This window comes from Staurois parvus, unplaced genomic scaffold, assembly GCF_062004578.1.
Source record: "Staurois parvus isolate SC_StPar_1 unplaced genomic scaffold, SC_StPar_1.0 ptg001435l, whole genome shotgun sequence".
Lineage (NCBI taxonomy): Eukaryota > Metazoa > Chordata > Amphibia > Anura > Ranidae > Staurois > Staurois parvus.
Genome location: NW_028319231.1, coordinates 382,604 through 395,206, shown reverse-complemented (window position 1 = coordinate 395,206; position 12,603 = coordinate 382,604). Strand labels below are relative to the sequence as shown.

Genomic DNA, 12,603 nt, shown 5'->3' with positions numbered 1-12,603 from the left:
ATGGGGGGAACCTCTGGTATTGTGGGGGACCTCCGATGTGATGGTTGATCTTCTAAAGCGATGAGGGAACCTCTGATGTGAAGGAGGGCTTCTGCTGTGAAGTTAGTTTCATCAAGATGGCTGAATGCATTGCCCTGGGCTCAGGCTTACCAATGATAAGTAACATTTAGTTTTTTGATTCTGGGGTGTCTCGAAATTTTGCATTCTTTTAAAGAGCGTTGCAAGTGAAAAAGAGGTTGAGAAACACTGTTCTAGAGCTGTATCATGTGAGGAAGAGGAGGGAGTGTCATGTTCCTCATTTCTGGAAGTACTGGAGATTGCTCTTCACTCCTGTGATAGAGGTGGCTTGTCGTGAAAAAATACATAGACCACCATAGATGGCCACTCTTTCAGAGAATGCTAATATTCAGGCTACAAGTCCTTCTAAATAATTGAACATTTATAGAGACACTGGGGTGAATACGCTGAGTAGATGATGTTTGTGATGGGAGTGACTTTGGGTGGGGGGCCCATGGAACACAGCTCACTTTGGAGAGGTCGGGAGACCCCTTTCTCAGCTCCCCATATCCCTCTTATGTGTATGTTACCCTGTGCTTGTTAGGGGTGCAGGGTGAGATGTTCTGATATGTAGACATGTATAGTTGGGGTGGGGGGTTGTTGATTGTTTAGTGCCATGTGGCTGTATCCCATTGTTCTATTGTGTGTCTTGCTTGGGAGCAAACTATTATGGGATGTGTGTGTTTGTGTATTGGCTTGGTGGGGGGTGTTTCCGGCAGCCCTTCCCCCTGTTGGGACTGCCTGCTGATGTGTTTCTTGTTGCTGGATTTAATTTGCCTCGCCCTGTGTCCTTATGCAGGGAGGGGGGAATTGTTCCCTTGAATGTATATACAGGTGAAACTCGAAAAATTAGAATACCGTGCAAAAGTTCATTTATTTCAGTGCAGCAACTTAAAAGGTTAAACTAATATATGAGATAGACTCATTACATGCAAAGCAAGATAGTTCAAGCCGTGATTTGTCATCATTGTGATGATTATGGCTTACAGCTCATGAAAACCCCAAATCCACAATCTCAGAAAATGAGAATATTACATGCAATCAATAAAACAAGGATTGTACATAGAACAAGGATTGTACATAGAGCATGCATATGTACTTGGTTTGGGCCCCTTTTGCAGCAATTACTACCTCAATGCAGCGTGGCATGGAAGCTATCAGCCTGTGGCACTGCTGAGGTGTTATGGAAGACCAGGATGCTTCAATAGCGGCCTTCAGCTCTTCTGCATTGTTCGGTCTCATATCTCTCATCGTTCTCTTGGCAATGCCCCATAGATTTTCTATGGGGTTCAGGTCAGGCGAGTTTGCTGGCCAATCAAGCACAGTAATCCCACGGTCATTGAACCAGGTTTTGGTGCTTTTGGCAGTGTGGGAGGTGCCAAGTCCTGCTGGAAAATGAAGTCAGCATCCCCATAAAGCTCATCTGCGGAAGGAAGCATGAAGTGCTCCAAAATCTCCTGGTAGATGGCTGCGTTGACCCTGGACTTAATGAAGCACAGTGGGCCAACACCAGCAGATGACATGGCTCCCCAAATCAACACAGACTGTGGAAACTTCACACTGGACTTCAAGCATCTTGCAGTGTGTGCCTCTCCATTCTTCCTCCATACTCGGGGTCCTTGTGCCCCTCCATTCTTCCTCCATACTCTGGGTCCTTGGGCCTCTCCATTCTTCCTCCATACTCAGGGTCCTTGTGCCTCTCCATTTTTCCTCCATACTCGGGGTTTTTGTCCTTCTCCATTCTTCCTCCATACTCGGGGTGCTTGGGCCTCTCCATTCTTCCTCCATACTCGGGGTCCTTGTGCTTCTCCATTTTCCTCCATACTCGGGGTCTTTGGGCCTCTCCATTCTTCCTCCATACTCAGGGTCCTTGGGCCTCTCCATTCTTCCTCCATACTCTGGGTCCTTGGGCCTTTCCATTCTTCCTCCATACTCAGGGTCCTTGGGCCTCTCCATTCTTCCTCCATACTCGGGGTCCTTGGGCCTCTCCATTCTTCCTCCATACTCGGGGTCCTTGGTGTCCAAATGAGATGCAAAAGTGGCTCTCATCAGAAAAGAGGACTTTGGACCACTGAGGTCAGAAAAGGTCTGTTTTTCTTTAGCCTAGGTAAGACGCATCTGACCTTGTTTGTTGTTCAGGAGCGGCTTGACAAGAGGAATACGACATTTGAAGCCCATGTCCAGGATCCGTCTGTGTGTGGTGGCTCTTGATGCACGGACTCCAGCCTTAGTCCACTCCTTGTGAAAGTCCCCAACACTTTTGAATGGCCTTTTCCTGACAATCCTCTCCAGGCTGCGGTCATCCCTGCTGCTTGTGCACCTTTTTCTTGCACACTTTTCCCTTCCACATAACTTTCTATTAATGTGCTTTGATACAGCACTTTGGGAACATCCAACTTCTTCTGCAATTACCTTTTGAGGCTTTCCCTCCTTATGGAGGGTGTCAGTGATGGTGTCAGGTCAGCAGTCTTTCCCATGATTGTGATTCCTACTGAACCAGACTGAGAGACCATTTAAAGGCTCAGGAACCCTTTGCAGGTGTTATGGCTTAATTAGCTGATTAGAGTGGGACACTTTGAGCCGAGAATATTGCACCTTTTTTACAATATTCTCATTTTCTGAGATTGTGGATTTGGGGTTTTCATGAGCTGTAAGCCATAATCATCACAATGATGACAAATCACTGCTTGAACTATCTTGCTTTGCATGTAATGAGTCTATTTCATGTATTAGTTTCACCTTTTAAGTTGCTGCACTGAAATAAATGAACTTTTGCACAATATTCTCATTTTTTGAGTTTCACCTGTATCTTGTGTCTGTGTTAAAATAAAGTAGTCTATTTCCTGGTTTTGTTTAAGAGTGGTGTCCGTGGATCTGTGTTCCGACAGGGAATTGGGAGTCTAACGGAAATACCTAAGTGCAGTCGGGGTCCGGTTCCGTTACAATGTTCACTTAGGAAAATGAAGTTGTGTTCACTTTGAATGCCCAATCATGTGTAGGTAATGTGTAAAAATTGCATTGTACAAAGATTGGATGATTGGAGTGACCACAACTTCACTTTGTTGGTTGTAGTATTTTGAAGCTCAGCTCCAGTCAGATTTTTCTTTTTTTTTATTGTGAGAAGAGTTAGAACCTCTGTCAGGTTTTCTTTTCATTTCTGTCTGTGATTCCACGATAGAAATTTCCACTTTGTGTCTTGGTGACGTCTTTGTGAATCCAAAAGGAAATGGAGGAAAGGTCATCAACACAACAAGAAACCTCAGCAATGTTCTAACCAGGGGTGGACTGACAACTCATGGGGCCCCTGGGCAATAGGGGATCATGGGGCCCCTGTGTCCTTGCCCAAACTCAAAAAAGCCTATGAAAAAGGTACCAGGGGCATCTCATGGGGACCCCTACTGACCCCGGGGCCTCAGGCAGTGCCCGATTTTCCAAATGGTCAGTCTGCCCCTGGTTCTAACCCTTCCCACTGTATCCGAAAAATATGGGTTTTGCAGTCACAGTTTGGGTATTCCGACATCTGAATGTGTTGTGACTGTCTCTGTACAATAGTTACAGGGAACAATCTTCCATCCACCAGGACGGGGGCATCAAGTGATTTCTCACAGCCCATAGGGTTGAACAAGAGAATCTACATGTGTATGGCTAGCCAAAGACCAATATATTTTACCCCCTTCCAGTCCGGACACTTTCACCCCTTCCAGTCCGGACACTTTCCCCCCCTTCCAGTCCGGATACTTTCCCTCCCTTCCAGTCCGGACACTTTCCCCCCCTTCCAGTCCGGACACTTTACCCCCCTTCCAGTCCGGACACTTTCCCCCCCTTCCAGTCCGGACACTTTCACCCCCTTCCAGTCCGGACACTTTCCCCCCTTCCAGTCCGGACACTTTCCCCCCCTTCCAGTCCGGATACTTTCCCCCCCTTCCAGTCCGGACACTTTCACCCCCTTCCAGTCCGGACACTTTCACCCCCTTCCAGTCCGGACACTTTCCCCCCCTTCCAGTCCGTCACTTTCACCACCTTCCAGTCCGGACACTTTTACCCCCTTCCAGTCCGGACACTTTCACCCCCTTCCAGTCCGAACACTTTCACCCCCTTCCAGTCCGGACACTTTCACCCCCTTCCAGTCCGAACACTTTCACCCCCTTCCAGTCCGGACACTTTCCCCCCCTTCCTGCCCAGGCCAATTTTCAGCTTTCAGCGCTATCACACTTTGAATGACAATTGCGCGGTCATGCAACACTGTACCTATATTAATTTTTTAGCATTTTTTTGAGACAGATAAAGCATTATTTTGGTGGTATTTATTCACCACTGGGATTTTTATTTTTTTTTGCTATCTAAATGAAAAAGTCCATATATTTAGAAAAAAAAGTGTTTTCCTTATACATTTTGCAAATAAATAATCCTTCTTCATAAATCTTGGCCAAAATGTATTCAGTTATCTTTTTAGTAAAAAAAAAAATTAACCCAAATAAGTTTATAACCAAAAATTATAATTTTTCAAAATTTTGTTTACATTTTTATTTTATTATTTTATATTATTATTTATGTTTTTTTGTTGTTGTTTTTTTAACATACTGTCACCCTAGCAGTACAGTGTCACCATGGTGACACTGTACTACTTGTGGGGGGTGAGGAAGGTTATTAATTATTTAAAATTTTTTTACACTGATTGCTTTTACACCCATAAAGGCTGTAAAAGCAATCATTTTTCCTTCTCTCTGGCTGCATTCTTGCAGCCATTGGAAATACTGTGTGTGTTGTGATTGGTCACAGCTTGTCACATGGTACAAGGCTGTTGTGAATGGCCCTGTACCATGTGACCTCTGTGATCATTCACAGATTTCACAAGTAGTAAGCAATGTCAGGAAGTGACATCTTGCTTACTCCTATTCATGTGATCACTGATTGGCCAATCTGATCACATGATCGGGACCGCACACAAAGGTGCTGTACAGTGGTCTGTGTTTCACAGCGGGCACCGATCATGGTGCTGAGTGCTCCCAGGGAGCGCACACAGGCAATGGATGCAAGGGGACGTTTAGAAATGTCAACCCGCTCCGGCAAACCTCCTCTCCGGCTGTTTATCTACTTTGGCCAGAGGGGAAGTGGTTAAAATTATGGACAGTCTAAAGGACACCCCATTTCAGAATGGGGGCCTCAAGACTGTCCATAATTTTGAAGGGTGCCTTGACTGAAAAAAGGTTGAGAAACACTGCTATACCCCATGTAATCTTGGTAAACCCCTGTGTATCGGTACAGTTTGGACTGAAAGGTGGGATTAAGGCTGGCCATACATTATACAATTTTCTTGAGATTTTTGGTTTAGATTTACCAAAAACCATATAATAGGAGGTCAGAACTAACAACACTCTCAACTGTATCCAATTAGGCAGACTCTTGCACTACATACAGTTGCAACAAAAAGTATGTGAACCCCTTGGGATTCCGTGGAGTTTTGCATGAATTGGGCATAAAATGTGCTCTGAACGTCATCTAAGTCACAACAATAGAATAACACAGTCTGCTGAACATAATACTACACAAACATTAGATGTTGCCATGGTTTAATTGCACATAACATGTAAACATTCACAGTGCAGGGAGAAAAAAGTATGTGAACCTTTGGACTTAATAACTGGTTGACCCTCCTTTGGCAGCAATAACCTCAACCAAACGTTTCCTGTAGTTGCAGATCAGACCTGCACAACGATCTGGAGTCATTTTGGACCACTCCTCTTCACAAAACTGTTTCAGTGTAGCAATATTCTTGGGATGTCTGGTGTGAATCGCTCTCTTAAGGTCATGCCACAGCATTTCAATCGGGTTGAGGTCAGGACTCTGACTGGGCCACTCCAGAAGGCGTATTCTGTGCTGTTGCAGCCATTGTTTTGTTGAATGACTTGTATACTTTGGGTCATTGTCCTGTTGTATCACCCAGCCTCTGCGGAGCTTCAGTTGGCGGACAGATGGTCGTACGTTTTCCTGCAAAATGTCTTGATAAACTCTGGAATTCATTTTCCCATCAATGACAACAATCTGTCCAGGCCTTGAGGCAGCAAAGCAGGCCCAAACCATGATGCTCCCTCCGCCATGTTTCACAGTGGGGATGAGGTTTTGATGTTGGTGTGCTGGGCCTTTTTTTCTCCACACATAGTGTTGTGTGTTCTTCCCAAACAACTCAATCTTGGTTTCGTCTGTCCACAGTATATTTTGCCAGTAGTGCTGTGGAACATCCAGGTGCTCTTTTGCAAACTTCAAACGTGCTGCAATATTCTTTTTGGCCAGCAATGGCTTCCTCCGTGGTGTCCTCCCATGTACTCCATTCTTGTTTAATGTTTTCCTTATAGTAGATGTGTCAACAAAAATGTTAGCATGTGCCAGAGATTTCTGTAGGTCTTTAGCTGACACTCTGGGATTCTTCTTTACCTCATGCAGCATTGTGCGCTGTGCTCTTGCAGTCATTTTTACAGGACGACCACGCCTAGGGAGAGTAGCAACAGTGCTAAACTTTCTCCATTTGTAGACAGTCTGTCTTACCGTGGACACATGAACATCAAGGCTTTTGGAGATACTTTTGTAACCCTTTCCAGCTTCATGCAAGTCAACAATTCTTGATGGTAGGTCTTCGGAGAGCTCTTTTCTGCGAGGCATGGTTCACATCAGACAGTGCTTCTTGAAACCAGTAAACCCAAAACAGGTGTGTGTTTTTTAAGGGCAGGACAGCTGTCAGCAACACATCCAATATCCTCACACTGATTGGAGTCAAGGTTGGCTCACTCCTGGCTCCAATTAGCTCTGGGAGAAGTCATTAAGCTAGGGCCTCACATACTTTTTCCTCCCTGCACTGTGAATGTTTACATGTTATGTGCAATTAAACCATGGCAACATCTAATGTTTGTGTAGTATTATGTTCAGCAGACTGTGTTCTTCTATTGTTGTGACTTAGATGACGTTCAGAGCACATTTTATGCCCAATTCATGCAAAACTCCACGTAATCCCAAGGGGTTCACATACTTTTTCTTGCAACTGTAGTTGAAGGTAAATCTAAAGGAAATTGGGCAGAAATTGGACAGAAAATGTTATGGTGTATGGACAGCCTAAATCACGCGAAGGCCTTTCTTGAAAAATGAACTAGATGTGCAATAACTAAATAAGCACCTATGCAGGCCATACATGGTTCGAATTCCAAATGATTTTTGTACGTAAATCGGACCTAAGAATAATCGGCCGATTTTCGCTCTGTTAGTGGGGCAATGGCATTGGCCGATTTTAGTTGTTCCTCCACATTTTGTTTATTGAGCATGCTGGAAAATTCGTGACAAACGACCGATTTTCAAAATCATTGGTGGCACCATGGGATTACAGAACGACGTTTTTGTTTTTTGGACGAAAAATCATTCGGAATTTGAACCATGTATGGTCTGCATTAGTCATGTGTTGTTATCTGGATCTGCTGAGCACTTTTTGGGTTATTTACTAGAGAAGCGGAACCAGGGGCGGACTGACCATTCGGGCACTTGGGCACTGCCTGAGGGCCCGGGGTCAGTAGGGGACCCCATGAGATGCCCCTGGTACCTTTCAGAGGCTTTTTTTGGGTGTGGTTTGAGTGTGGGGGAGCACACAGGGGCCCCATGATCCACTATTGCCCGGGGGCCCCATGAATTGTCAGTCCGCCCCTGAGCGGAAGTGTATGAGATCTAGCCGTGCTTGACCATCCATTCGCATGTAGAAAAGTCCTGTTTGAATTTTTCTTGCATGTGATTATTGTGAAATGAATTTTTCCTTCAGTGACACCTCATTCATTGAGTGAACATTCACATTGCCAAGAGAACATCCTTTAGTAAATCGACCTCAATGTCACACAGCAGGAGGAGGAGGTAACAGGATCTTCATCATATACAGAGCCCCCTGCACCGTACTCACTGTATAGTTTCACAAACAGAACAATAGGAGACTGACCAGCATGATCTTACCTCGGTGTGTTCCAGCCCGTCCTTCATATTTCTGCGGAAGAAGTTTAAAGGAGGAGAAAACATTACTGCGTGATGACATCACTTAAATGAAACTGAAGGAACTGAGGTCTGCCTCTGAAAAGCTGCTTAACTGGCTCAGTGAGTTGGCTGTGCTAGTGGCTGTGAATTCCAATTCCAATTCTGGATAATGCAGGCCATAGACGGGTCGAAAACCGGTGTTTTTTTAATTAAAAAACCGAAAATCGGTTGTTCAATAGGCCGACGTTACCACCAACGGTAAAAAATTGACAGATTTTTGTCCCGTCTACTGCCGTAATTTAATTACTTCTGTCCCTGCAGAGAGCTCCGCTATTATATTTGACATGAAAAAGATTTGCGGTTGCAACAATGTATCTATTTGTATCCATTTCGGATACAGATGGTTTTATTCGGATACAAATAGGTACATTGTTGCAACCGCAAGACTTTTCATATAAAATATAATAGCAGACTGGAATTCTTCTTTTTCTGATTCTTCTAATTTTTTCTCTTTTTCTTCCTCTTTTTCTTCTTCTTTTTCTTCTTCTTCTTCTTTTTCTTTTTTTTTCTTCTTTTTCTTCTTCTTCTTCTTCCTCTTATTTTTCTTCTTCTTTTTCTTTTTTTCTCCTTCTTCTTTTTCTTCTTCTTCTTCTTCTTCCTCTTCTTTTTCTTCTTCTTCTTTTTCATCTTCTTCTTTTTCTTATTCTTCTCTTTCTTATTCTTCTCTTTCTTTTTCTTCTTGTTCTTCTTGCAGGTCACGGCTCATGTGCAGATTTTTTTATCGGTAAAACAATCGGCTGATTTGCCCATTATTGCCGGGAAAATCGGCCGATCGTCAAAATCGGCCGCAAATTTTCCAACTTTACCGATAAAAAAAATGTGCCAAAACCCCGAAAAACGGCTGACCAATTAACCCACTAACGGTGTGAAAATCGGCCGATATTTTTTTCGGCCGACCAATCGGCCAATGTTCGACCCGTCTACGGCCTGCATAAGGCTGGCCATGCACTATACAATTTTCTTACAAATTTCTGTCCAATTTTTGCCCAATTTTCTTTAGATTTCCCTTCAACTATCTAGAGCATGGGCCCGCCTAATTGAATACAATTGAAAATGTTTAGGTTTGACCTCCTATTATATGGTTTTTGGTAAATCAAAAGTAAAATTCTCAAGAAAATTCTATAATGTATGACCAGTACATTTTCAAATATACTGTATGTCTTTAAAAATACATTTAATCTACATTTTTGGAATGCATTTACAAGTATATGTAAAAATATATGTTAAAATGACTTTTATGTATGTTACAAAAAAATCTGAAGAATATATATTTAAAAAACTATATTTTTAAAAATATTTTTCATATGTTTTGTTTTATATATATATATATATATATATATATTTTTTTTTTTTAAATGTATTGAATACGGCCAAAATTGTAGTATGTCAATATATTTGGGAAGAATATTTTTAAAATATATTTCAAAAGTATTTTTCTTCCATGTGGGATGGAGGGGAGCCCTCCATGTATTGGTGGTGCAAGGTGGGTAGTTGTGGGTGTAAACAATTAATACAGTGGATCCTGTGAGCTGTTATGTATACAACGATAAATAAATAAATATATTGTCAATCGCCCTCACTAATCACACTCCCATAGGAATACAGCGTGTTATAATTAGATCTCAGAAAGAGTGCCGCGCTTCACCAACCGACATAAAAATTACTAAGAACTGAGGTCTGCCTCTGAAAAGCTGCTTAGCTGGTGAGTTGGCTGGTGCTAGTGGTTGTGAATTCCAATTCTGGCCATGCACTATACAATTTTCTTACAAATTTCTGTCCAATTTCCTTTAGATTTACCTTCAACTATGTAGCGCAAGAGCCTGCCTAATTGAATACAGTTAAAAATGTTTAGGTTTGACCTCCTATTATATGGTTTTTGGTAAATCTAAAGCAAAATTCTCAAGAAAATTGTATAATGTATAACCAGTCCATTTTCAAACATACTGTATGTCTTTAAAAATACATTTAATCTACATTTTTGGAAGGCATTTACAAATATATGTAAAAATATATGTTAAAATGACTTTTTGTATGTTACAAAAAAATCTGAAGAATATATTTAAAAAATATATATTTTAAAAAATATTTTTCATATGTTTTGTAATATATATATATATATATAAATATTTTTTAAATATATTGAATACGGGCAAAATTGTAGTATTTCAAATATATGTCAATTAGAGATGAGAAGAATTGAAAAATTCGATTCGACTGATTCGGCGAATTCGTGGACAATATTTGATTCGAGTCGAATAAATTCGCTGTGAATTTAACTTAAAAAAGGGTGTTTCTAGGCTTCAGAGAGACTTAATATTAGTGCAGAACACTGTACCTTTAATTTAAATGCCCTTGGAGTCTGCTGGGGAAGAGAAATAATACTGTCAGTCAGTATGACATGCAGATGAGTGCCGTCGATCTTAGAATCACCGCACACTTCACTCATTTGGCCAGTCACGGGGCCAAAACCAGTGTTTGGAGCCACAGTGTGGCGGTGGAGGCAGCAGCAATGGGAGGCCATACAGCAACCTATGACAAAATGGAAACCAACAGGAGTGTGAGGAGACCTGAAAGTGGCACATGGCAGAGTGGGAGCAATGGGAGGCGGTACAGGGACCCAGGTCACACTGTGGGCCCAGCAGCAGCGTGACCAGGCGGTACGGGGGCCCATGGCAGATTTGGGGCCTGGCAGCACCTATGGGAGGCCTGTAACCTGCCAGCAACCTATGACAAAATGGAAAACCGCAGGAGTGTGAGGAGACCTCAAAGTGGCACATGGCAGAGTGGGAGCAATGGGAGGCGGTACAGGGACCCATGACACACTGTGGGCCCAGCAGCAGCGTGACCAGGCGGTACGGGGGCCCATGGCCGATTTGACCTCGTTCATCCCATAGTCCTGCCGACTCACGAATAGCGTGGCCTCCTCAAAGGGCCTGAGCAAGCGCAGGTGTCACGCATGAGCTGACAATGGCTGACATCTAAGTTACACAGGGAGTACCTTTATCCGCTTTTAACATCAGGAAATCTGTGATGGCCTTTCGCTGTTCGTAAAGGCGGTCTAACATATGTAGTGTTGAATTCCACCTTGTTGCACTGTCACAGCATGAGGAGTCGGTACGGGGGCCCATGGCAGATTACGTGCCTGGCAGCAGCAATGGGAGGCCCGTAATCTGCCAGCACCCTATGTCAAAAAATTGAACACACCAGCAGTGTGAGGAGACCTGAAAGTGGCACATGGCAGAGTGGGAGCAATGGGAGGCGGTACAGGGACCCAGGTCACACTGTGGGCTCAGCAGCAGCGTGACCAGGCGGTACGGGGGCCCATGGCCGATTTGGGGCCTGGCGGCACCTATGGAAGGCCTGTAATCTGCCAGCAACCTATGACAAAATGGACAACCGCAGGAGTGTGAGGAGATTTCAAAGTGGCACATGGCAGAGTGGAAGCAATGGGAGGCCGTACAGGGACCCAGGTCACACTGTGGGACCAGCAGCAGCGTGACCAGGCGGTACGGGGGCCCATGGCCGATATGGGGCCTGGCGGCACCTATGGAAGGCCGCTAATCTGCCAGCAACCTATGACAACATGGAAAACCGCAGGAGTGTGAGGAGATTTCAAAGTGGCACATGGCAGAGTGGAAGCAATGGGAGGCCGTACAGGGACCCAGGTCACACTGTGGGACCAGCAGCAGCGTGACCAGGCGGTACGGGGGCCCATGGCCGATATGGGGCCTGGCGGCACCTATGGAAGGCCGCTAATCTGCCAGCAACCTATGACAAAATGGAAAACCGCAGGAGTGTGAGGAGACCTCAAAGTGGCACATGGCAGAGTGGGAGCAATGGGAGGCGGTACAGGGACCCAGGTCACACTGTGGGCTCAGCAGCAGCGTGACCAGGCGGTACGGGGGCCCATGGCCGATATGGGGCCTGGCGGCACCTATGGAAGGCCGCTAATCTGCCAGCAACCTATGACAAAATGGAAAACCGCAGGAGTGTGAGGAGACCTCAAAGTGGCACATGGCAGAGTGGGAGCAATGGGAGGCCGTACAGGGACCCAGGTCACACTGTGGGACCAGCAGCAGCGTGACCAGGCGGTACGGGGGCCCATGGCCGATTTGGGGCCTGGCGGCACCTATGGAAGGCCTGTAATCTGCCAGCAACCTATGTCAAAATGGAAAAGCACAGGAGTGTGAGGAGACCTCAAAGTGGCATATGGCAGAGTGGAAGCAATGGGAGGCCGTACAGGGACCCAGGTCACACTGTGGGACCAGCAGCAGCGTGACCAGGCGGTAAGGGGGCCCATGGCCGATTTGGGGCCTGGCGGCACCTATGGAAGGCCTGTAATCTGCCAGCAACCTATGACAAAATGGACAACCGCAGGAGTGTGAGGAGATTTCAAAGTAGCACATGGCAGAGTGGAAGCAATGGGAGGCCGTACAGGGACCCAGGTCACACTGTGGGCTCAGCAGCAGCGTGACCAGGCGGTACGGG

The 12,603-nt window shown here is 44.8% G+C and overlaps 1 protein-coding gene across 2 annotated transcripts in view; it reads right to left on the bottom strand.

Moving 5' to 3' along the window:
- LOC149435983 (uncharacterized) overlaps window positions 1–8,366 on the bottom strand; it is an 89,173-nt gene extending 80,807 nt beyond the window's left edge. Inside the window, exon 1 of one of the 2 annotated variants that reach the window (XM_089662194.1) lies at window positions 8,038–8,366. The gene's annotated coding sequence lies outside the window, so the exon portion shown is untranslated. The remainder of the gene's footprint in view (window positions 1–8,037) is intronic. The other variant, XM_089662193.1, reaches the window with a different exon arrangement.
- Between the last annotated feature and the right edge of the window lie 4,237 nt (window positions 8,367–12,603).